This window comes from Lissotriton vulgaris, chromosome 1_1 (assembly GCF_964263255.1).
Source record: "Lissotriton vulgaris chromosome 1_1, aLisVul1.2, whole genome shotgun sequence".
Lineage (NCBI taxonomy): Eukaryota > Metazoa > Chordata > Amphibia > Caudata > Salamandridae > Lissotriton > Lissotriton vulgaris.
In genome coordinates, this window is record NC_141685.1 from 563,076,127 (window position 1) to 563,101,147 (window position 25,021).

The window sequence follows — 25,021 nt, forward strand, 5'->3', positions numbered from 1 at the left end:
TTGGGCGATGGATCATTAGGAGCTTTTGAAGATAGCTAGACCCTTTCCCCTGGGCTACACGGTGTGTGATGCACAGTGATTTAAACAGGATGCGTTCCTGCATGGGCAGCCAGTGGAAAGTCTTCAGAGCCTGTTTCCCTGAGGCTCTTTTAGATAGATTCAGGACCAATCTGGCAGATAAATTGTGTACACACTGCAACAGCTGTAACCCTTTCTTACTCAGGCCAATAAACTGGGAGTTTCCATAATCTAGGTGGGGGTGACCAGTGCATGTATTAAAGATTTCCTAGTGTCGATGGGCAGGTAATCAAGTATTTTACGTATGGTCTTAAGGACTCCATAACATTTACCCACTAGCCTTCCAATGTGCTGTCCAAAAGGACACCTAGGTTCTTTACCGACTCTGAGGGGAAAGGTGTAGGCCCTAACTCAGATGGCCACCATACTGATGACCAGATTGTGGGAGCTCTGCCAATCACCAATAGCTCAGTTTTATCGCCATTAAGGCTTAGACAGTTGTCATTCATCCACACAGATACCTCCTTGAGGCAGGAGGCAAAGTTTGCTGTTGCCTCATTCTGGCCTTGGGCTAGGGTGATCATCAATTGCGTATCATCAGCGTATGTTACAATGTCCACTCCATATGGTGCCACAATTCTAGCCAGGGGTTCCATATATATATTAAATAGTGTCGGGCTCAGGCTTGAGCCCTGTGGAACACCATGCTTTAACCATCTTGAGGAAGATTTAAACGGAGGACAGTGAAATCGGAAAGATCTTTTAAGAAGGATCGCAGCCAGTCATGGGCCGGTCCTACCACTCCCATTTCTGTAAGGTGGGTCAGCAACATGGCATGTGATACGGTGTCTAACGCCGCGCTCAGGTCTAATAGTACCAATGCTGTTGTCTGTCCCTCATCTACTATTTGTCTAAGCCTCTCTGTGGAGAAGAGAAGGGCTGTCTCAGTTGAATATCTAGCCCTGAACCCAGACTGAGACGGGTGCAGACGTTGACCCTCTTCCAGGAATTCCATGAGCTAAATCTTGGCGACTTTTTCCACTGTTTTCATACAGAACGGGAGAAGAGAAATAGGGCTGAGATTTGCAAGCTGAGTGATAGGGAGGTTAGCTTTCTTTTTTCAGGGGCATCACCTGAGCCCTCTTCCATTCATCCAACATGTGACATTCCTTGAATGAGAGAGCGGCCATATTGCTAATGTGATCAATTACCACCTCTAGCTGGTTCTTAAAGCACTTAGGTGGAGCAGCGTCACTGGGAGATCCTGATTGAATACTATTCGCTAGTCTCAGCATTTCCTGTCTGGGGGGTACTGTAAAGCACTTTAGATACGTACCCTTAACGGATGTCGTACTTTTATTGGATCGGGTTGTAAGCCGCTCAGTCTCAGCCGGAAAGGAGACGTATATTTTCTCCACTTTATTCACGAAGTGGTCCGCAATAGATTCGCAGATTACTTTGGAAAAGGTGTCTTGGACTGTTATCCTAGTTGGGGCCGTGAGCTCTTTGTATATAGTAAACAGCTCCTTAGAAGGATTGTCTGCGGATTCTATCCTCTCCTTCAAGAATGCACCTTTTGCTGCTTTTATAAGTCTGTGATATTTTTTCAGACTATCTTTGTATTGCTGTTTACACTTTAAGTCATAGTTTTTCCGCAAGCTGCGTTAAATACGTTTGCACGCCGCTTTGACATCCACTAGCTCTTTATTGAACCATGGCGCAGTTTTAGTCCGCCTGGCCCATGCCTTGGTTGTCCAAGGCGCAACCGTATCTAAGGCCTCCGCCATCCACTCTTCATGAACCTTCCAAGCCACTCTTAGGGTATCACTTGGTGGTGGCGCCTCTTTAAGCAGTGCCAGTTTGTATGCTTTGTGACTGAATTTTTTCCAGTTCCTGCATTTCAGGTCCAGGGATTTCAATTCCTCCCGTTGTACTGAGCCTAGATTCAGCCTAAAAGGGATAAGTCCGTGGTCTGACCATGGCACCATAATAGGGGGCGAGACCTCCACTCCCTCCCAATTCGAAAAAATGGGGTCAAGCAGGTGTCCACATTGGTGCGTGGGTATAACTGACTGAAGTTCTAGCATTAGAGTTTTCATTACTAGCATGACCTCCTGTGTCTCCCTACAATTAAAATCCTCAAGGTGCAGATTTAAATCCCCTAGGATAAGAAACATGCTGTAGAGTAAAGCCGACTGTGTGGCATTCTCAGCCAAGCTATCAATAAACTGTGAGGCCGCACCCGGAGGTCGGTATATCAGAAAGCCATTAATCGTACTTTTTAGGGAGAATTTTATGGAAAAGATATTTATAGAGTCTAGAGTGCATGGCAGCTCCCTTTTATGTATCAGTGCGATACCACCCCCGCTGATTCCCCCTGTCGACTCTTAACAGACAGTAATATAAAGGGAGGGCCTCTAGGATTTCTGGGGTGGCTGCCTCATCCAACCAGGTTTCGGTTAGAAAAAGCACATCTAATCGACGATCTAATAAAAGATCGTGAATTTCTAATTTATGCTTCTTCATTTAACGGCAGTTTAGCAGCGACATGCTCACCCATTCAGCCTCCTTCTCTAAGCCCATTTATGTGTGAAGGTCAAAGGCACAACCCGTGCACTGGAATGGGGTTTCATCCACGTGTATCCTGTGCTTACATCCCTCTTTAGTCCCGGGGCACAAGTCCAACAGTTGGTCTTTGGTATAACACAGCCTTTCTGGCCTTCCAATGTCACTATGGGCAGGGCTTCTGGCCCAAGGCTCGGGCCGGTCGCGGACGAGCGCAGACGGGCTCGCCTTTGGCGCGCCTTTGGCGCGCCTTCGGCACGCCGCCGGCGCGCTCGCTGCGCATCCGAGGAGAGGTGAACATTTAATGCTCGGGAGGGTGGGAGGGCCGAGCAAACTAGTCAGCTCGCCCTCTACTCACCCAGGATGGCGGCAAAAGATAATGCTCCGAAGCAGCACCTAGTCGGCTGCTGTGGGGGGCGAAATGTACACTGCGGGCAGTGCATGCAACAAGGGGGAATTTAAAATCAGTAAGTTTGTGCCGCAGGACAAAGTAAGTAAAAAAACAGTTCTAATTATGGTTTTAAAATTGTAGAACAAAATTGCACGTTCCCGGCTTCCGCCTCAGGAACGTAAGTATAGTTTGTCTGACAAGCTAAGAAGTGCGCAAGTGTACAAGCGCGTCTTTTATGCTGGGGAGGGTGGGAGGTCCGAGCAACTAGTCAGCTCGCCCACTACTCACCCAAGGTGGCGGCGAAAGATAATGCTCTGAAGTTATTAACAGTACAACACAAGCCAATTTGTTAGGCTCCACATTTAAAAACGTTCCTGTCACATTTGTTTGTGGGGGGTGAGCGGGGATGGCAGAAAAGGAGCTGCTGCTGGGGGATGTCGGAGTAGTGTTGGGTGTCCGAACTGCATCACAGGTATCTCCATTGCATCTCTTCTTAGAGACATGCAAGCCAGCGGGCAGTTCATGAAAATGCGGGCCCACCAGCGGTTTGCAGAGGGAGACTTGCGGGCCTAATAAGGTTGTTGACTGCATGCAGGTGATTTGGGAAGAGGGTGCGTTACCTGCTGATTTGGCGAAAGGCAGCATGAAAGGGGTATGTCTCACAGACAGAGCTCTGTTATGTTTCAGAAATGCCTCGGACAGATGCCAGCTGACAGACTGAATCACAAAATGGCTTTTCAATACTCATATAGTGAGACTTATGAACAGTTTGTACCCATGCTCGCAGAGGGACAACTGCGGCCTGTCTGCTCAACTCAGAGGCAGAACTATGAGCTGTTCGCTCCCAAAGGAACAGCAGCATAGTAGCTCGCAGAGATACAGGCACAGCACCTTACTAGCTCGCAAAAGTAGAGAGTTGTGAATTAAAGGACTGGCTTCTAAAGACATACCTCGAAAGTAGTGATGTTGGGTACAGGGAGTGCGAAAGAGTTATCTTCCTAGTAGTTTCCTGGAGTGGAAGTCGGGCTGCCTGGCGCTCACCTGTTTCTCCTTTATTGTTAATAAATATTAAACCTTCACTGCATCCAAATCATCATTACACAGAGCTCCGCCATATTGAATTGCCCCGGGAACCTTTCTTTCATATTTTCACTCGATGCGAGGCACAAGATGGCTGCTAACACTTCCTGGTTTCAAGTCTTAGCAGCCAATTAGAGGACACTTCCTACTTTGAAGAGTCAGCAGCCAAACAGAGGCAAGCTCGAGCTCAGGAGTAAGGCACCGAGCAGAAACATATACTTTTTCCTTTAATATCTCAAAAAGGATTTACAACATTTCTACAAAAGCGCGCTTTCTAGACCAAGACTTTTCTCCCTTTCAAATTTAGCGCAATTCCGTTCAGCAGTTTGACCTGTAGCCTTGTCTAAAGTTTCCTATGAAAAAACCATTGAGAAAACATGTTTTCACACCCCCTTTTTATCAGCCCCCACCTTGACCAATCACCCCTAAACGTTCACTATAGGAGCTGATCAAAAAAGAGAAAGTTTTTGGAAAATTTCATAAACAATCGTCAAACTATGCATCCCCCCTCTCAACTTGAGTGAAGCCCCAATATTGCGGGGACCCCAGCGATCCCCTGCTATTATTTTTTAATAAATGATCCCTGGACCTACCCACCCCGAGGTCTCATTAAAATAAAACACGAGAACCCGCGACCCCAGCGCGAATAACACCGATGTTTTATTTTTGTAAAAAATGTTTGGGGGCCCTGGGGGTCCTTCGGGACCCCCTGACCAGATTTAGGAGGTCAAGGCGTTTCTACTCTGCCCTCTTCTCTTGTTTTCGGCCTTTGTTTCTCGGTTTTCTAGTGACTCGCTTCTACCGAGTCACAAGATGGCTGCCAACACTTCCTGGTTTGGAGTGTTGGCAGCCAATCACAGTAAAGCTCGCGCACATGACTTAGGCTCCGCCCAGATATCAAACATTTTATTTTTCTAATTTCTCAGCAATTACTGTACGGATTTACTCCATTTAAAAATTTGCTTTCTGATCCAAGCACTACCTTACTGCCATATTTGGGGTAATTCTGTTCAATAGTTTCAGCTTTAGCCTTGCACAAAGTTTCCTAAAGGAAAATGTTTTTTCACTCTTATTTTTTAAATTTCTGAAAAACTACTGAGCGGATTTACACCATTTAAAAAAAAGTTCACTTTTCGAGCCAAGCTCTACCTTTCTGCCTAATTTGGGGTAATTCTGTTCAGCAGTTCGAGCTGTAGCTTGTCGCAACATTTCCAATAGAAATTAACATGGAGAAAACCTGTTTTGGGACCCCCCTCTTTTTCTCAGCTCCCACTTGACGAATCACCGCCAAACTTTCAGGATAGAAGCTGACCAGTATTGACTTTGTTTGGGAGAATTTCAGGAAGATTCGGTAAACGACGCTAAAGTTATTAGCAAATCAAAAAACGCTTTTCCCATGAAAACTAGATTGTAACTATAACTACCTTATGGCAACCACCAGTAGGTAATATATATATATACATCCTTTTCTTTTAGTGTGTTAAAATACTCTTTGAGTTCTCTCTCTATTCCGTTCCAAATGAATAAAAAGTTGGCAATGAATCTGACCCATAAGATTATTTTGTCAATCTGTGCTTGATTCTGTGTGTTCCAGACCATTTCCTTTTCCCACCACCCCATTGTAATGTTGGCATAGTTGGGTGAAAAGGAAATGCCCATGGCAGTTCCGCAGTCTTGCCTGTACAAATCGTGATCAAAAAGAAAAAATTTATTGGTCAGTCAGATCTCTATCATAGATAGTAGCATTTTGGTGTGTTCCAAATCAGATATATTTCTTTGCTGTAGGAAATATGGGCATGCTTTTAAGCCCACCTGATGTTCAATCGATGTGTATAAGGAGACCACATCTATGGAAGCCAATATGTATTCTTGATTCCAAGTTATTCTCGTTAAAATTTTTGGGAAGTCTCCAGTGCCACAAATGTAGGAATTCAAAATTCGTGCAATGGGTGCTAGAAAATCTGACATTTTCTCATACAGTGAGTTACATGAAGAAACAATGGGTCGACCTGGCGGGTTGATGAGAGACTTGTGTTTTTTTGGCAGACAATAGATTGTTGGGATTGTTCAAAAGTCATTTGCTAAGAATTGTAATTCATTATAATCAATCAAATTCCTTTCATGCCAGTTTTTATTTTTGTATTTAGATTGATTGTCATCTCATTGATTGGATTTTTCTGGAGCTTGGTGTACTTGGTAACATTATTTAGTTGCCTGTATGCTTCCTTTTTATAGGCAACTTTGTCTATCAGGACAATGTTCCCCCATTATCCGCGGGTTTGATTATCAATGTATTATTCTCCACTATTGTTCTCAGTGATTTCCTTTCTTTGTATGTTAGATTTTCTTCCCAATTCGGAGTTCAAATTTTTTCCATTTTTGTCTAGTTTTCCTGTTACTATTTCCGCAAATAAGTCAAACTTGTTTCCATGTGACATTGCTGGGAAAAACTTTGACTTTTTCTTTAGGCAGTGGGGAGATGCTTGGCCGTTTCTAGTGACAATTCTTCAAGGATTTGCTGCTCCGATACTTCTTCTAAATTGAGCATTAGTTCAAACATAGTTCGCAGGTACAGAATTTTATCAATAGCTAACTCAGTATTTTCTTGTTCAACATTTTCAGATGTCTGTGTTATTTCTTCATCTGATTTTTTAGTCGTATTTACTTTTGCCAGTTTTAATTTCTTCGTATACTTATATTAATACATTTTTGTTTGGGTGTAATCAAATTGTTTTTCCGGGCGAAAGGAGAGCCGTTCATTTAATAACATTGCATCTTCCTTCGTTAGCTTAAGTTCCGTCGACTGTTTTAGAAGAAATTGGGTTAATGCATATAGACCAAACAATACAAAGAGGAAGAGGCAGGGGGAGAGGAACAAATCAGGGAGGAGGCAAAGGCAGAGAAGATTCAGAATCCTCCACAAATCAAGAAAGACAAGAAGATCAAGCAGGAAGAAGAAAATATCAACTTCGCAATCTACAGAAGTAACGGACAATAACCTAATTGTAAACTTATCACAACATAAGCAGTGAGTGAGCGAAAGGGTGTGCATTGCTTCAGCGACTCTGAGAGGTCAGGAGTGTTATGTTTTGGGTTGTCTAATCATTGAGTATCTTGGGGGGTTCATGGAGAGAATGAAACACTATACCTAGTCAGTCAGGGGATTGTGGTGGGTACTGAGGTATGAGGAACGTTCAACCTCCCATCACTAACGTCCTATTTTCCTGTGCAAAGTTCTGTATGTGCAGAATCCCTTCAACAGTAGTAGCATATACTATCCTATCAGAAATAGTAAAATATCTGGTTGGGCATTTTGTTAGTGGCAATTGTCGAAAAGCCTCAAGATTAAGAACACTAGAAGAGGACAATCCAAAGTACTGGACTCAGTGACTAGAGCTATTGGTGAATCTGATGTAGTGTAGTTCCTATTTTCCCAATAGGCTCTGCGCATTGGAATAACATAAACAGCAGTGTAGACGTAGGACTGAGGTCATCTAGGTCTCTACTGACTATGTTAGACTTAATTTAGGTTTGCCAGCTAGCTCACAGGTCACTAGAAACTTTCTTGAATGAATAGGGAGGGGTTAACTTCCCTGATTTAGACAAGAAGGGATTCAGCTTCTAACAACCGCATAAACATGACAACTTTGCTCCCTCAGAATAAACAGTGTATCTCTAGAGTCGTGTGAAAACAATAGACGGCTATTTCACTCAGTCAATCGTGCATGCTCAGTTCCACCAGAGTGCAGAGAAATAGAGAGACGGGTGTTTTCAATAAAAGGGGTTATTTTATTGAGCAGTCTTCTTTCTCATGCAAGAGAAATGAATTGCCACAATTTGCAATGCTTATCATAAAGTAAAGAGCGTACAGTAAAAGTAGTATTATGAAATAATACTGTAAAAGCATTTATACGGTTTCTTAGCCATATGATACTTTAAAATGGATAAAATATATACATACAATAAAACATTGACTAACGAACTCAACTGGTGTTTCTAGATACGCCTACCCCAGTGTACCTGACCTAAGCCTAATACGTGGAAGGAGTAAGTGAGTTTGCAGTTTTTAAGTTAGGTTAAGTTTTACCAAGTATCGGAATCAAGAATTCTCTCTAAGGTTTTAATCAGCTCCGTACCTTGGTTCTAGAATGAAGGAGGTCTTGTATCGCTCTTCTCAGGACTCGATCTCCCAGCAACCCGCGAGGGTGACTTGGGAACACCGGAGCTGGATTTTCTCGGCGTGAGAAAAGGCAGCTTCTCCAGCGCGTCAAAGGGGAGGGGCGGCTTCCTCTGGCTCTCGAATCAGCTGGGCTCCGGATAAGTAGATAGCCGCTCTGCTCCACACCACTGTCTGTTTGCTTAAGGCAACGTTGGTATATTTATACCTGAAAGGTGCCGGGTTTGACGTAAGGTTGGACATAAGACGTCACTAAAAACTAACAGTTCTTTCTGGACTCCAGGAGTTCTTATGCAAATCAAAACAAAAGCAGGGGGGGATTCCCGGGCTGCTTTAGGCTTGGTTTGTTTAAAGAACGCGTTGTACTTTCTAGGAGTCTATGGGAGTAGCCTTGCTGTGCTTTGGACTGCATGGGCTATTACTAAATATGGATATGATTGATTCTTATGCCTTTATAAGGATACTATTTATTATAAGCACATAAGGGCATACATTGGGAATATGGAATTAGGGTCCTAGATAGAAACACAACACTGAGTTTTATTTAAAACCTTTTAAATAATGAGTGGCCAACTGGGCAAGCTCAGCTACAGATAGACTAATAGTAGCAGTACAGAGAGTCATAACAGAGGCAGTTAGAGGCAGGGATAACAAGAATGTAGAAACAGATATAGTCTAGATCGAAGAAGATTTTGTAAAAAAATAGAATTAGGAAACCGAAATAATAGTTCAGAAAAAATAAGGTGCAGTGAAAGTTAGGTAAATATAAATATTAATATTAACCACGGGAGGATTGACCTGGGCCAGCAGCAGATCCCTCGGTAGAGGAGTGGTCGTGGCCCTGACAGGCATCTTGTCCTGCTCCCGCTGACTCTGACCCTGTTTTCTTGCTCCTGGGTGCTAATTATGTAAGATATCATAAAGAAAAAGACAAACATTAATCATTGGTGTGAAACAAATAAAGTAATTTAAAAAAATCTCATAAAACATTTTTGGAAACAACAATTGCAATAAAATTGACCTATCTATCTGATCGAATAGTAGTATTGCCGGATTCACGGACCGTCTAGTTATTATTTATAAACAGTAATCTAGTGTTCCATTCTGATTCCAGAATACTAACTAAGCCCAAGTACCACCTGACCTAGCCCCCCTATTCCAGATGGGCCAATTGTTCACTAAGTCTGCATTTGCATTTATTTTGTTCCTCAAAAATGCATAGATGGAGGACACATGCATACATTTTTGCATACACCAAATTGATGGTTTGTTGCTGCTGATGTTCTACTAGTGATAAGCCTATTACCACTCACTAAACAAACTATGAAAGGTTCTACTAAGGACTGGGGTAAGCAGCACACAGCAGAACGTGACGTGACAGAGGATGCGTCATGCAGATCACTAAAAAATTACCTACTAATAAGTAACTAAACCTATCAATCCATGACTATCTCTTCTTAGTACCAGGAAGACAAAGGAAGGACTAGAGTCTCTCTAGCATTACCTAATATAAGTTCTCAAAAGTAAACTCTTACATAATCATACCAAGTGAGTGCAAAGTTGCAAACAAGCAAGATTAGTAGCGCCGAGCACCTGTAACGTAATTTACCTGCAATGTAAGCAGCAGCATTCTTACTGATGGAGAAACATATATTTGCACTATATAACACAGAGCAGAAGAATACAAAGTAGTAACATTAAATAGCTACTCACCATGGACCTTCACCCCTAGCAGGTCCAGGAGGTCCTGCTCCCAGTCCAGGATATCAGACCAGTGGTGTGACAGCTGGTTATTGGTGTGCTGGACACCAGAGCAGCACACCTTTCCCCACTGTTGCCGATGCTTCTCGAGCCCGTACCCGGACCCAGGCCTGCCACCTGCTGTCAGGGTTAAGGGGAGATGGCGATGGATGAAAAAAAACAAGTGCGGCCTCCTCCGCCTCACTGAATAAGGCCTATGGCTGCAACCCATGTGGGGGCAGCCTTCAACATGGAAGGCGGTCATGGCTGCGAGCAGCCTTGCCCATAGCCTTTTCCTTGCTACTGGCCATGGTGTGGGACTCGCCGGGGGAGTGGAAAAGAAAAGGGAGGAATTAGAAAAGTAAGTAAAAAAATGAAAAAAAAGCAAGTTATAGAAAAAGAGTGAAAAAGTACTAGAAAAAGTTTTTAAAAAGTAGAAAAAAACTCAAAATATAGAATCAGGAAAATAGAGAGATAGATAATAAATAAAAAAGATTTTTTTTAAAAGTGTACATGGAATACCCGACCTGGAACAGGAAAAAAGTATCGCAAACGGGCGGGACAAATGAAAAACAAGATGGCAGTGCCCATTAATGACCGCATGGGCAATTTAGCGACATATTTCCCTACGAGCACGCAAAAACACATCGCGAACGGGTGGGACAAGCAATTTTGCGTGTTCATGGAATTTCCGCATGCTCGCGGAGATTTTTTCTGTTTAGCGGAATTTTGCGTAACGTGACTACGCAAATTTCACACACCCCTAATTATAAATAGCAGAAATCCATAAATATTAAAATTCTTTACCATAAAGATAAAACACATAAAGTGCCATCATGCCTTTTAAAATCACTACTACAAAAATAGCTCAAACGTTTGATAATCTCACGTCTGCATAATAAACAAAGAATAGCAGCAACGCACAAGGCCAAGCTTCAAATGCCAGAATCCAGGTGCAAAAAAAAAACGGTTGAACAATTACAGTACTAATTAAAAGAATGCTAAAGTGCATTTGTGCTGTGCTGTGCTGTTTACATTTATCTTCAATTACACCACCCACACCATTTTAAAAATCCAGAATACACACAACCATCAAGCTACCTCAAATTGTAATAATTGTAGGCCAAGCCCTCCTTTTAAATTATATCAATAAACTGCCAAATGAAATAAATCTCTTTGAGCCCCCAACACGTCTTGCGTCTGCCTCCCCAAAATGTTTTGCTCTGAGCATTTTATTAAGCCAGTCTTGGTATATTGGTACCCTAGATGTTCTCCACTTTTGTAAAATCAAGGAGTGAGCAATTGAAAATGTATTTGATATAAACACCTGCCACCATTTGCCACTGCTGGAGGAATGGTTCTGCTTAAAAATCCCCAAAAGTACCAAACAAACTCTGGGTCTATCCTAGCCTGGATTTTCTCTACCATGTAGTAAGATTTATGCTTTTACGGAAAAGGAAAAACTGAATTAAGGTAATTATCTAGAATTATATCATGCCAATAGTTTTATGTCTTTCTCAGTTCCCTGTTTCCTCCCCTCCTTTTTCCACTTAAAAGGAGGCAAAATTAGGATGTGTATCAAATAAATCAGCATCCACTCCACTCCTCTTGATACCTGTCCTCTTAGGCCAAATCAAACAGGCAAAAATATTATCCATTCTGGATTCAGTTCTGTGTGGAAGATGAGTTTAGTTCCTTCTTTTCACGGGTGCCACTGTAAAAGGTTCCTATCTTTCTAATCCTTGTATTCTTCACTAGAACTCTAAAAATGCATAATCATATATACATATAGTGCAAACACGTTTGCTTCCTGCGAATTCTTCCAGTTCCATCACAGAAACAGAACCCACATTATGAGGAAAAAATCTAAGTGTTCTGAAATGTTTAAAGTTCACATTTTAAAATGGTTCAATGTTTATTTACACAACTGAACTTTCAGAATACCTTTTTGTAATCCCAAATGTCCTTTAACAAATGCCAAATGAAGCAACAGTTATTAGCACAAGGAAATCCTACTTCCGAGAAGCGAGGTCATGGCAGCAGCAACATTGTACCATGATTACCTCGCAAAGACACTGTAAAACACAAGGAAAGTTTACTGGATACCCAGTAATCCAAACTGGCCACCTTCATCTACAGAGTTCAGGGTCATCAGGGAACTCAACTTTATTTTTAGGGTGCATTGCATACATCATTCTCCCCACATGTCTAGCCTAGGCAGACAACGCTGACACTATGCAAGGACCAGAAGCCTTTTCTTTGTCTGGGATGAACTCAGTGCAAGCAGGCTTGAAGTATATCTCCCCCTACCAGCAAAGTCCTATTTGGTAAGCCCCACCCCCGATATACTTTCTGACACCTTGTTACTCTTACTGTAGTATACATTTGTTTTCAGTTATAGTTTGAAATGTCTTTATTGACACAGATGTTTACCTTTTAAATATCTCATCTACTTAATATGATTTGTTTTTAATTACAATAAATGTAAAAAACAAAAACAATTTACATTTTGCTGATATACTATCTTTAACTTTCTGTATATTATGCCACATTTGCATACTTTGTACAATATATATACAACAGTTATAAGGTGGACAGGCTGTGTGAATCCATTGATCTGCATTTCAGTATGTAGGCAGTAACCTTTTCTGCATTTGGAAGAGGGAAAAGCCCCCACTTCAGGTGGGTATAGTGAGTGACTGCGCTAGCCTGCATGTGATCGCTGATGGTCCATGAACCTCCTTTTCTCCTATCCTCAGAGGAGGCACAGTCGGTACACCACCTCAATGTGGAGTACAGTACAGTCAGTACACTCACTGACAGTGCATGTGCCTCTGGCCCCACATATGTATTTTGGCATGGTTAAATCATTTTCTTCTTTGAACAAGGCCATGCCCACATGCAAATGAGAAAATGTCCCATTGTGATTGCACCAGTGCTGCATGTGCTCCAGCATGATCTCTACAACAGAAAGGGAAGCATGCGTATCTGACACCCTCTCTGTTATATGGAAGTGGTCCAGAGGCACAAAATGTGAATGCACACACGTTGCACCTTGTCACACTTTTGGTAATAAAGCCATAGGAAGACACATGCTCTTAGATAATTCAGCCTTTGTCAGTAGTTGTTTCAATTAATCATATGTAGTATTAGTACCATTAATAAAATTAATTGCTCTACTATTTTCTTTCAGTGAAGGAAACTCAGCCTTTTCTATACTTTACATATCTGGGAATCGATGCATACAATTTTCTGACATCCATTGTAAAAGGCATTACATTTGGGTGTATATTGACAACATGCAGATCAGTTGTTTGGTTATATATTTTTACTCCTGGATGATGGAAAATGTTCTTCATACAAATACAGTGAATTATAAAAGGAGTGCACATCAGTAATAAATGTACTAGAGGAAGGGCCATATCTTTTTGTTCCTTCATTTTTTTACTGTGTTTAAAATTAACATAACAGTACACCCTTTTATAAAATAATTATTTATCTTTTCTGTCACCCATTTTTTAATTGCTTTCAATTCTCTATCTCTTAATACATTGGCATTCGTATGTTGGGCCTTTGGAAAGAAATGTTCATGTGTTTATGAAATTCAAATGGAAATGTTATAAAATGTGTGCCAATCATGACCCTTGGACCCCACTCAACTGTGCATACCGGGCAGGCAAAAATTTCATTCAAACTTCTTAGCTGCTTGAGTCCTCCATAGCAGAGAAGGCCAGCGGTGCATGCAGGGTGTGGGTGCTGCTTGGTATGAGTGTACACATCAGTCACCAACTATGCATAACACACAAGTGGAGTCAAGACAAACTACATCTTCCACATCACTACATGACTCTCACAAGACTTGCAATGAAAGCAGTCACCTTGGTTCCATCAAGTATAAATTCCTTATGTTCCAGGGCGCTCCTTTCATAGCAATTGAGATATATAGTTGCTGAAGCCAGAATCTTGCTGCCAGAGATTGAAACTTTAAGTGCTATCATCTGACATTTTCAAAACGTACTGGAGACACATAGGTATTCTAGGATAATACTTGAAATCATGGATTTTGACTTTGGTATTTGCACACTGTTACTGGGGTCAATCTTCCATGCACTATAGACTCTTAACCTTACACTATTTATTTCACTAAATGAAAAAGAAGAATCCTCAACTTGAACAGATGTTCTTTATATTGCTTTTGACTCATGTATAATATTAAGGTATTGCCAATGGTGAGAAAGTGATTGTTTATTGTCTGGAGGAAAAGTGCAATACTAATGGGTATTGCAGCTGATGGATTTATTATATTGAGAACCATTCAGATAACAGAAACACATACAAAATTAGAAATGCATATTGTAGTTCAGGGTATTTCTTGCATCTTTTTTAGTTTTTTCATTTGCATTTCAACTCTAGGATATCATAGAGTTTAGATTAACAATAAAGAGCTGAAAATATAGAGATTATATCAAGATATATCATAGTAGGAACACTAAATTGGAATTCATATAGTGAAATGTTAAAAGAGTTATTTGTTGTTTTATATGTCAGTGCTTCTATTGTGCAGACTTAGCAAAAGAGTAGCGATAGGACGCATGTGCATATTCAATGTCTCTGTTGCTCTCTCTTGTCACATTCACCTTTCCCTGATTCTACTGATAACCAGTACAATATTTTGAATGGTTGACAGTAGGTGTATGCAAGTGTGAAGATTATCATTGGTCCGGTTGATCTGGATTGCCAGGTTATTGCTACTTTGACAGTCTGCATAAAATCCACAAATTCAGCTTTAGAAGCAATGTACAGTTATTATGTTAGTGTATATGTGTGTTTTTAGGACTTCTCTGGTTTATTGTTATGTATTGTTTTCCTCTTGATGTTGGTGTTTTGAAAAACATATTAAATACTAGATTATTTTTGGGCTCCTTGTTATTCCCTCTATTTTACTATCACCTCTACCTTGTGACCTCTCTTTCTTCCTTCGATCCTTTATAAATAGGACATCATAATATTAGAAGACACCGTTTCTGAGATTAATAGACTGGTTGTTGAATTTGAAAACCAGGCAGACTAGATAAACAAGAATGTTATTTGGATCCCAAGAATTTAAGTATCATAAGGAGAATATTAAAAATTTGTAGCAAGTAAGGTTTTGACAATAAAGATGTAGAAATTGTAGCCTTTAATATACTTTGAAAAACAATCATGTTAAAAAGTAATTATTCTGTCTTCAAAACAGAATTATTGTAAAAGGAAATTGTTGGATAGTCTGGAGATGAGGTGTTCACTCCTGAACATACTGTTTGCTTAAAGTTAAAGGCCTTTTTTTGAAGAGTATAATAATTCCATTTGTTGTGTTTTAGCAAGAATATTAATGAAAAGATAAAACTTAATAAAATACAATAATATTAAAAAAGAATAAATGAATTAAAAAAAATGTATTATTTGAATGTACTTGAACAATGGTGTATTGGAATGAAAGATCACAGTGTAATATAGTTATTCTTCTATGATAAAAATACCTATGCTTAAGGTATTCCTGCAGGAAGGACCGCCAAATTAAGGAAACTCTTGAAGGCTTTATGGCAGTCAAATGACAGAATCAAGGACATTGCATGGACCCACACCTGTTGTACCATGAGCAGATTAAGATATGAACAGTCACATTTAAATAGTTTACAAAAATTCATAATGTTGTTGAGTTGGAGTTCAAACACTTGACCTTCTATCTTTAGTACCAGTTTTGTTGAAGGGAGTAAGACAGAAGTAACACTGGACGGAGGATGCAATGTTCTGCACAGGACAGTATTGGTGAAACATGATAGTCAAATTGACAGTGTTGGTATTTTTACTTACTTCATAATAAACTAAATTTTACATGAAATATTCTTTGTAAAAAAAGCGTCTGAGTAAAAGGTGTCCAGGCCCACAGAATGTTTTCTAATGACACTATAATTCCATGCTGTATTGATACAGGGGGCGCTAAAACTTCAATCCTAGGCCACAGCACAATTTGCAGTTTCCAATGGTCTGGAGTATTCCCTTGAAGTAGCAACAACTGCTTTCTTTGTTCAAAGAACCTATTACACTCTCTAAACTCAGAAGGAACTTCAAAAAGGCAGGTTGGGGAAGGGTCTAGTTGGATGTGGTTGCCTGCATTTCTTCAAGCCAACCTTTGCTTCTTCTAATACCATGACATAAAGCGCTGTCTAAAGGCACTGGCAAGTAGTGTCATAGGCTCTAATGGAAGGGCCTGAAACCTTATATCTCCATGAGCAAGCAAGTGGATAGAACAACTTTCTGGTTCCAGGTATTTAAGTTAGAACTAAAGGCAATTCTCTCCACATGTCTAAGATGGTCAGGAATAATTCCAAGTTGCGAGCAGTGAAGATATATTTGCTTCTTTTGTTGCAGTCAGCTCTCAGGCTCCTCTTCTATAGACTTTGCCTGATTCACAAATGTAAGCTTACACTTTTGTCAAAATTTACTATTTTATTTGTATTTGTGAACTGTGTGTTTAATTTTACTAATAGTAATTTTACGACTGCAGAGACTATGCTTCTAAAGAGATGGGATATGCCTATCTTTTTATGTGTGGAGTCTCCTCAGTTATAAAGTTACTATTAATAAAATTAAACTCCCAGTTTTTGAATAACATAAGCATAATAGACTTACGTAGAAGTGTAAACTTATCTTTGTGATTCAGGCCCAAACTCATAAACAGCATCATCAGCCAAAGCCCTCCTCCAAATTAAGGACTATATACTACATGGCTTGGGGCACTATGATCTTTAATTCCATTCACTTTATTTCAGAAATTATTTGTATATCCAGTTTAAGAGTATCTCTGTATAATTAATGTAAAACATTTATTTAGCAGCCACAACATTTCCAGGTCTTCCCTGATTCAGTCTTCATTGACTAACTAAGATAGGAATAAGGAGGATCCCTTAATTTTATAGCTGAACATTTGATAATAATTTGAAGGAAACATTGAAAGTAGTTAACACTGCACTAGAAAAAAACTGAGTTTTTGTAAAGGGCTTTGTGTCATTCAATCTAATATTCATGGGCATAGAAGTACAATTATCCTGAGGCTTGACTGACAGCAACAAGTCTTACCAAACTTGTGTAAGCATTTGAATATAATGTATCCAGAATCTCATATCCCTGATCGAATGTCAATAATGCCTCTAGCACCTCTTGACTTTTCCCTATGAAGTAAGAGTTACAGCTCTCACATTTTCAACAGTATGCCGAGGAGTTTGTGATGGTTAATGCATAACTGATCTCCTAGTATATTATTAATAGACATCAAAGTTATACAAAGATCAATGATAATTAGCCTTTCATAATCTTAAAGTTAGGTTGAAATGACCAATAAGAAAACAAAGAAATAGCTATTATGTAATTACACATCCTGTTTAACGCAGAAGATTGTCAGAATAAGGAATGTTATGTAATGGAATCTGATACCTCTCCTTTACTCTACCCTCTAGTTCCATTAGCACTTTGACAGCAGGTTCAAGAACCAAGGACTATGAGCTGTGGTAGTGCAATGAGTGCCTTATTATCGAGATCATATTATCGTCTTGTTCTGCACTAGCTCACAGGAACAGAAGAGAACCATGCCCAGACGTGGGTCCCCTGCTCTCCATGCCGCTGGAGTCAAGCTATCCTGGCTGATGAGTGCTGAAAGCCCAAAACCGGTTCTAGGATGCTTGTTTCCAGTCCAGGGAGGACCTGGTCTAGCAGTTTGGGCTGGACTGTTCCCATCGGGCACAGGGTCAAGACTGATTTGCATATGGCTGGGTCCAAACTGGAACAGCATGGTGAGCAAACAAAAATGATGGATTTAGGCCCAGGTCTCTGTACTGGGGTGAATGTATGACATTGCTCTGCATTCTGTCCATCAATTGTTCTTTTTTCATTTATGATGAAGTCATGCTATCTATGATGTAAGCAATAACATGGTTACTCTTCAAGTGAGTGCATGTGCTGCGAACAGCGCAGTGCATACATATGCAATTGTAGTTGCTGGTCCTTGTTTCCAAGCTGAAATTTCCAAAATTCCTGTGCTAACCTAGAATTGCAAAATAAGTGCATACATGTAAACATTGTGCTTTCTTTAAAAAAAGGGTCACAAAACTCCCTTCAATACATGTTCCATTGCACAGAATAGTACCTGGTAAGATCCTGGGTGTGTTGCTGGGGATAGCTGAGAATAATGCTCTGAAGGCGGTCCATGTATCAGTAAGCTATTTCATTAACAAGCTGTAATGCCAACATCTGAATAGTGCCTGTTGTAATTTTATTGTAATTTCCGCATATCGCTCTGTGCCACATAGCCTTTAAGTTACAGCGTGTATCTTTTCTTCCACATTAGCGCTTCGTAGCTGATTGGCGCTTTTGAACCCTAGTAATTGAATTTAGATTGGCGCTCTGTGTCAATTACGTGCACCGTATTGCTGCGTTGTGCTTGAATGTTAGTAGTCTCTGAGTGACGCTTTGGCAGAGGTATTGTGGTAGAATTGTGAGCCTTAGCTGCCTGCTGACTATCATTGTGCTGTGCCCTCGCTGCTGCTTTTAGTTTCACTTTGCCCTCCATTTTGTGTTTGTCCTCTCCCCTGACCCGCCTCTCTGATCCCGCCTCCCAGCTGACCCTCCCACGCTCCGCCCCCTCCAACAACCATTTAAGCCGGATGGTCCCACGCGCAGCGTCCACGCGCTACGTCCACACCGAAGGTGCGCCAAAGGTAAGCCTGTCTACGCCCGTCCGCGCCTGGACCGCGCCCAGCACCATACCCCCTGGTCCCCGTCCCTCCCAGCCCTCCCATTACCTACGATGCCGCAACCCTCCTAGCCCTTAACCCCGGTCACGCCCCCAACTGCGTCCAAGCAGCTCCTGGACACACCCATGGACCTTTCTCCTGCTACTCCTGCAAATTCATCGGCACCGACAACATCTCCGCTACGACCACACCACAGATTCCCGACCCCAACCACCTACAATGCATCCTTCTCAACACCCGCTCGGTCCACAGACACGCCATTGACCTATGGAATCTACTAGACACCATCTCTCCAGACGTCGCCTTCCTAACGGAAACATGGATGAACGCTTCCTCCGCCCCAGACATCACCATTGCCATCCCTGAAGACTATAAGATCACACGCAAGGACCGTTCCGGCCACACAGGAGGAGGAATCGCTATCGTCCATAAGAAATCAATCCGCATCTCAACCAGCTCTGATGCCAACCTTGCCAACTCCGAACATCTTCACTTCCAAATCCACATCGACCCCAAGACCCCACTCAGAAGCACCCTCCTCTACAGACCACCAGGACCCCGTGCAAAATTCAGTGAAGACATCACGGACTTCATCACGCCACACGCGCTCCCCTCCAAAGACTACATCCTTCTGGGAGACCTCAACTTTCACCTTGAAAAGATCAACGACCGCAACACCACCACCCTCTTGGACAACCTCGGACTTAAACAACTAGTCACCTCCCCCACCCACATCGCAGGTCACACACTCGACCCCATCTTCACCTCCAGCATTCATGTCTCCTTCAGCCACACTACGGATCTCCTCTGGACTGACCACAGCTGCGTTCACTTCACCTACAACAAGCCAAAACCCACCAACCACCTCCAACCAACTCTGCAAAGAAACTGGAACAAAATCACCACCGACCAGATCTCCGCATCACTCCTTCTAAACACCCCAGCCCACTCTTCTAACCCAAACCAAGCCGCCACCAACCTCACCCTATGGCTATCCAACACCGCCGACACCTTAGCACCACTGAAAAAACGTCAAAACAAACCTGGCAGCAAGAGGGCCTCTTGGTTCAACAATGATCTTAAGAAGTCCAAGAAACTCTGCCGCTCCCTTGAAAAGGCCTGGAAAAAAGACCCAACCTCTAGCACCAAGGACGCCTTCAAAAATGCCATCCGCACTCACCACCAACTAATCCGAAAGGCCAAGAAAACAGCATTCAAGGAGCGACTTGACAACAACGCCCACAACAGCAAGGAACTTTTCAACATCGTCAAGGAATTTTCCAATCCCTCGGCCAACTCCAACGACATCACCCCCTCTCAAGCCCTCTGCGACTCCCTAGCCTCATTCTTCCACAACAAGATTGCAGACATCCACAACAGCTTCGACAACCAACCCGGAGACCAGCCCACCCAACCATTTGCTGAACATACTCCCCCCGTGAACACCCTTAATGACTGGAACCCAATCTCCACTGAGGACACCATCCGCCTGATGAATTCCATCCACTCAGGATCCCCCACAGACCCATGTCCTCACCACATCTTCAACAAAGCAGACTCCGTCATAGCACCGCACCTCCGAGACGTCATCAACTGCTCCTTTAACTCCGCCACCTTCCCGGAAGACTGGAAACACGCTGAACTCACCGCCCTTCTGAAAAAACCCACAGAGGACCCAACCGAACTCAAAAATTACCGCCCCATTTTGCTCCTTCCATTCCCGGCCAAAGTCATCGAGAAAGCTATCAACAACCAGCTCGCCGCCTTCCTCGAAGCCAACAAATCCCTCGACTCCTCACAATCTGGCTTCCGAGCAAAACACAGCACTGAAACCGCCCTCATCGCAGCAACAGACGATATTCGAACTCTACTGGACAATGGAGACACAGTCGCCCTCATCCTCCTCGACCTCTCTGCAGCATTCGACACAGTCTGCCACAGCACCCTTTTACAACGCCTCAATAACATCGGAATACAAGGAAAAGCACTTGAATGGATCACCTCGTTCCTCACCGGAAGAACCCAGAGAGTCCGCCTTCCACCATTCAAGTCTGAGGCCACTGAAGTCATCTGTGGCGTACCACAAGGATCCTCACTCAGCCCCACCCTCTTCAACGTATACATGAGCCCCCTCGCGGCCATCGCCCGCCAACACAACCTCAACATAATCTCTTACGCGGATGACACTCAACTAATCCTTTCTCTCACCAATGACCCCAGCACCGCCAAATCTAACCTACACGAAGGAATGAAAGAAGTTGCCGAATGGATGAAACAAAGCCGTCTGAAACTGAACTCAGACAAAACAGAAGTCCTCATCTTAGTTACATCCCCCTCTGCATGGGACGACTCTTGGTGGCCGGAAGCCCTTGGAAAAGCACCCATCCCGACAGACCACGCACGGAACCTAGGCGTCATCCTGGATTCTTCACTCTCAATGAACAGACAAGTCAGCGCCGTATCCTCATCCTGCTTCAACATTCTTCGCATGCTCAAAAAAACATTTCGCTGGATCCCCACCAAAACCAGGAAAACAGTCACCCATGCTCTGGTCACGAGCCGACTGGACTACGGAAACACCCTCAACGCAGGTACTACCGCTAAACTCCAGAAGAAACTCCAACGAATCCAAAACGCCTCAGCCAGGATCATATTAGACATCCCGCGCAACGAACACATCTCTGGTCACCTGAAAGACCTCCACTGGCTACCCGTCAATAAGAGAATCACTTTACGACTGCTAACCCACGCACACAAAGCACTCTACGACATCGGACCAGAATGCCTCAACTCACGACTGTCCTTCTACACCCCCTCCCGCCAACTACGTTCTTCCAGCCAAGCCCTCGCCACTGTACCTCGCATCAACAAGACCACCATGGGAGGCAGATCCTTCTCATACCTGGCTGCTAAAACATGGAACTCACTCCCCGCTTACCTTCGCCTTACCCAGAACCACCTAGCATTCAGAAAGCAACTTAAAACGTGGATATTTGACAAGTAATCCTCCTCCCCTTCCTAAGCGCCTTGAGACCCTCTGGGTATGTAGTGCGCTATATAAATTCTCTGACTTGACTTGACTTGTATGAGTTGAAGGCAGTGATATTAATGCAAAGAAGGGCACAGCTAGTCTATGTCTGTGCACTGTACAATATCCTGCCTCTGAGTCCAGGACTAGTAGATGTGTAATTACTGCAGAAAACTTGAAAGGAATTAGCTCTGTTGGAGTGGACAGGAACACTTGCCAAAATAATGGAAGGCCCTAGCATTACCTCTTTTGACTTGGTGATGCCAGGGTAGGCTTCTACTATTCCTTCCCAGGAACCTACTAAACAGACTGGTCCCAGTCACAGTGGGGGAGAGAACAGTTTGGACCCTGTAAGGAGGGAGCAGAGCTCCTCTACATAGGAGAACGTCTAAGAAGTTGTAAACGGTTACTACTGGGTTTGGGTAATTTTACAGAAAAAGAGAAGTGCTGCTAAAGTAGGTGGGGGAACTGCAAGAAAATAATTGGGATTGGGTGGGAGAATTGTTTCAATCGCTGGCTATTGGACATGATAAATCTGGCACCTCCACCACCATCTCCTTAGAAGGCGACCTGGAAAGACTGTATCTGAAGAAAATGCCCTGCTGGAAAAAGACTCCTGTGCCTGCTAGAAGAGGACTCACTTAAGTACATAATGACTAAAGGGCTAGAGGACTTAGGAATCTAGCTGGTACTGAGAGACCCCAACTGTTCTCCAAGGGTCTATTGGCTGCTCTCCTGTGTGCATGTTTAAGTAACACAAAAAGAGAATGATTCTTGGCTCAAAGAGGGCACTATTGAACACATAGGACTGGACCCTGAGGAGACCTGACTTGAGAGAGAGCTCTAGTGCCTAGAAGTCTGCCCTGAATTGGTTGAGGCTGTGAACTGATTATAAGAAACATTACCAGTAGTTAGAAAAAATGGGGCTTAGTCCTTTTATTTCACCACTGGAGGATCAGAACAAGGTTCTGAGACTTGCCCAGGAAGTCTCATCTGAGGCAGGCAACAAAGCCAGCTTGACCAGCTCAGACATTTTTGCCACACTCAAAACAATTTCAGTGGAACTTCACAGTTCAGGTATCTGGCACAGCTCAGCGAATGCTTCCCAGTATTGCACAACGGATGATTTTGACTTTCAGAAGCTTGGACTGAGGTGAGGTGGTATATGTCCCTTCTGAAATCCAGGTGTGTCCCACTTAGAAATGTTTGCACCAAAACAAACAGCTTCAACAGGAGCTTCAGCAGCCACAGCCTTTGATCTTGCCCCATTGGAAGATTTTGAATTCCATTTCAGAAACAAAATCTGAAGGTAAGAATTTTTACATGGACTTCCACCTTAGTGCACCAAACCTCGGTCCAATGAGGTTGGCCTGAAATTTCACCTAGATCCCAATCAACCACAAACAGTATCTTTTGATAAGCGTGTTACCTACTTTGGCATTTTTTTCCCTTTCAACTTTAAAAATGTATATAGCCAGTTACCTTTAACTTATACAGAAGCCCTTATTAAAACTACAGTTGTACATAGGACCACCATACTTGGGGTGGTGGGAGGGGGTGGGCCCACACCGCCTCACAATCCAGCATTCAGTGCAGCCAGTGCTGTGTATCTCTAGACACGTGTTTCGTGATTATTGTCCTTCTTCAGTAGGAAGCAACACTTTTTTGGGGGTGCTGGAGATGCTGCCCAAAATCTTCTCAAATACCACTTGCTGGGCACAGGTGCATAAATCAGAGCTTGTCACCCCGTTAGGTCAAGGGAGACTTTTCAAATAGGAGGGGGGTGGGCACACACCGCCTCACACTCCATCACTCAGTTTCCTCCAAGTGCTGGAGTGTGAGACAGTGTGCGACCACCCCCTCATACTTAGGGTGGTGGTCCGACCTCTCAGTATTACGAGTGGGGTGGTCCGACCACCATGAGACTGCCGGCTTCACCAGAATCAAGGATCATGCTGCGTCTGGAAAGGCATTTGCCGGTGTTGCCAAAGCCATCACCGCCGAGCTTATTATGTTGTGCCTTTGGACTACTCTTTTCATGGTAGTGAACCCACCATGAAAATGGTGGTGGAGAGGCAACTAAGGGGGTTCTAACAGGGCCCTGTGCCACTCAAATGCCTGGTGGTGCAAACAGGAGGGGACATGTTGTGCCCCCCTGCAATTGCACCCCTCTTCCTGCATGGTGCTGGAACGTGCAGTCGATGCTCTCATGGCAGCAGCTTGGATTTGAGACTACCATATGAGCCTAATATACCACCGCTGTGAGACAGCCACCGCCATGGATTGCAATCGTAATCTGGCGGGCATGCGCATAACGGCCTCAGTGGTTCTCCTGTTGGCCTGACACGTTGACAGGAAGACTGCCAACATTTGGGAATTGTATTATGTTGTGTTGAGGTATCCCGCTTCAAATTATTATTCCCATTCTTGACTTTAATGTTCCTGTGTGTTCTTTAAAAGCCTATCTAAGTCTGTGGTCAATTCTACACTTCGACTATATCCCTCTGAATAAGAAATATAGCCTAAAGTGCCCCCATATTTGCATCTTGCTCCCTCCGATACAGTAGAATATATGATGAGGAAATAAACACAGTGATATGCAGGTTTGTAATTTATTCAGTACCCAGATTTCAAACAATTATATATACAAACAGTATGTCGTTAGACCCCTGTTCTTCTGCACAGCATAACAGCAGATACACAGAAGAGACTATGAAACATGTATTTCTAACATTTAATAACTGTGAATTTTCAGTGAAGTTAAAATTAAGGAAAGGCTAGTTGTTGCTTTAACAGGTTAAGTGGCAGTTGGTTTTCAGCTCAGGAGTTGCTAATCCCTCTGCTTGTTGAGAGGCAGCAAACATTTATCACAAATCAACTGTAGTAAAATATTATAGAAGACTTCTTATACTATTTTCTTAATGTAGGGTTGCAAAGATTTCACAGCTATACTGCAATATAAAACAGGAAAAGTTCTATCTTTAGTGAAGGTGGGTATCCATGTTTTATGGGTACTTTACATTAGGATCGATGCTCATATCCCTTGTGCATCTTAACATATTTCTTTGCACTCTTTTTCCCATTGAGCTTGGAATCAGGGGCCCAATTTCACAAACAGCCACTTTGGTTAACTTGAATACTTTTATTTCCTTTTCTGCTATGACAAATTAATTATTATTTTTTTTGTTTAAGAATTTTTATTAAGTTTCAGAGAAAAAAAAGAATATATAAAC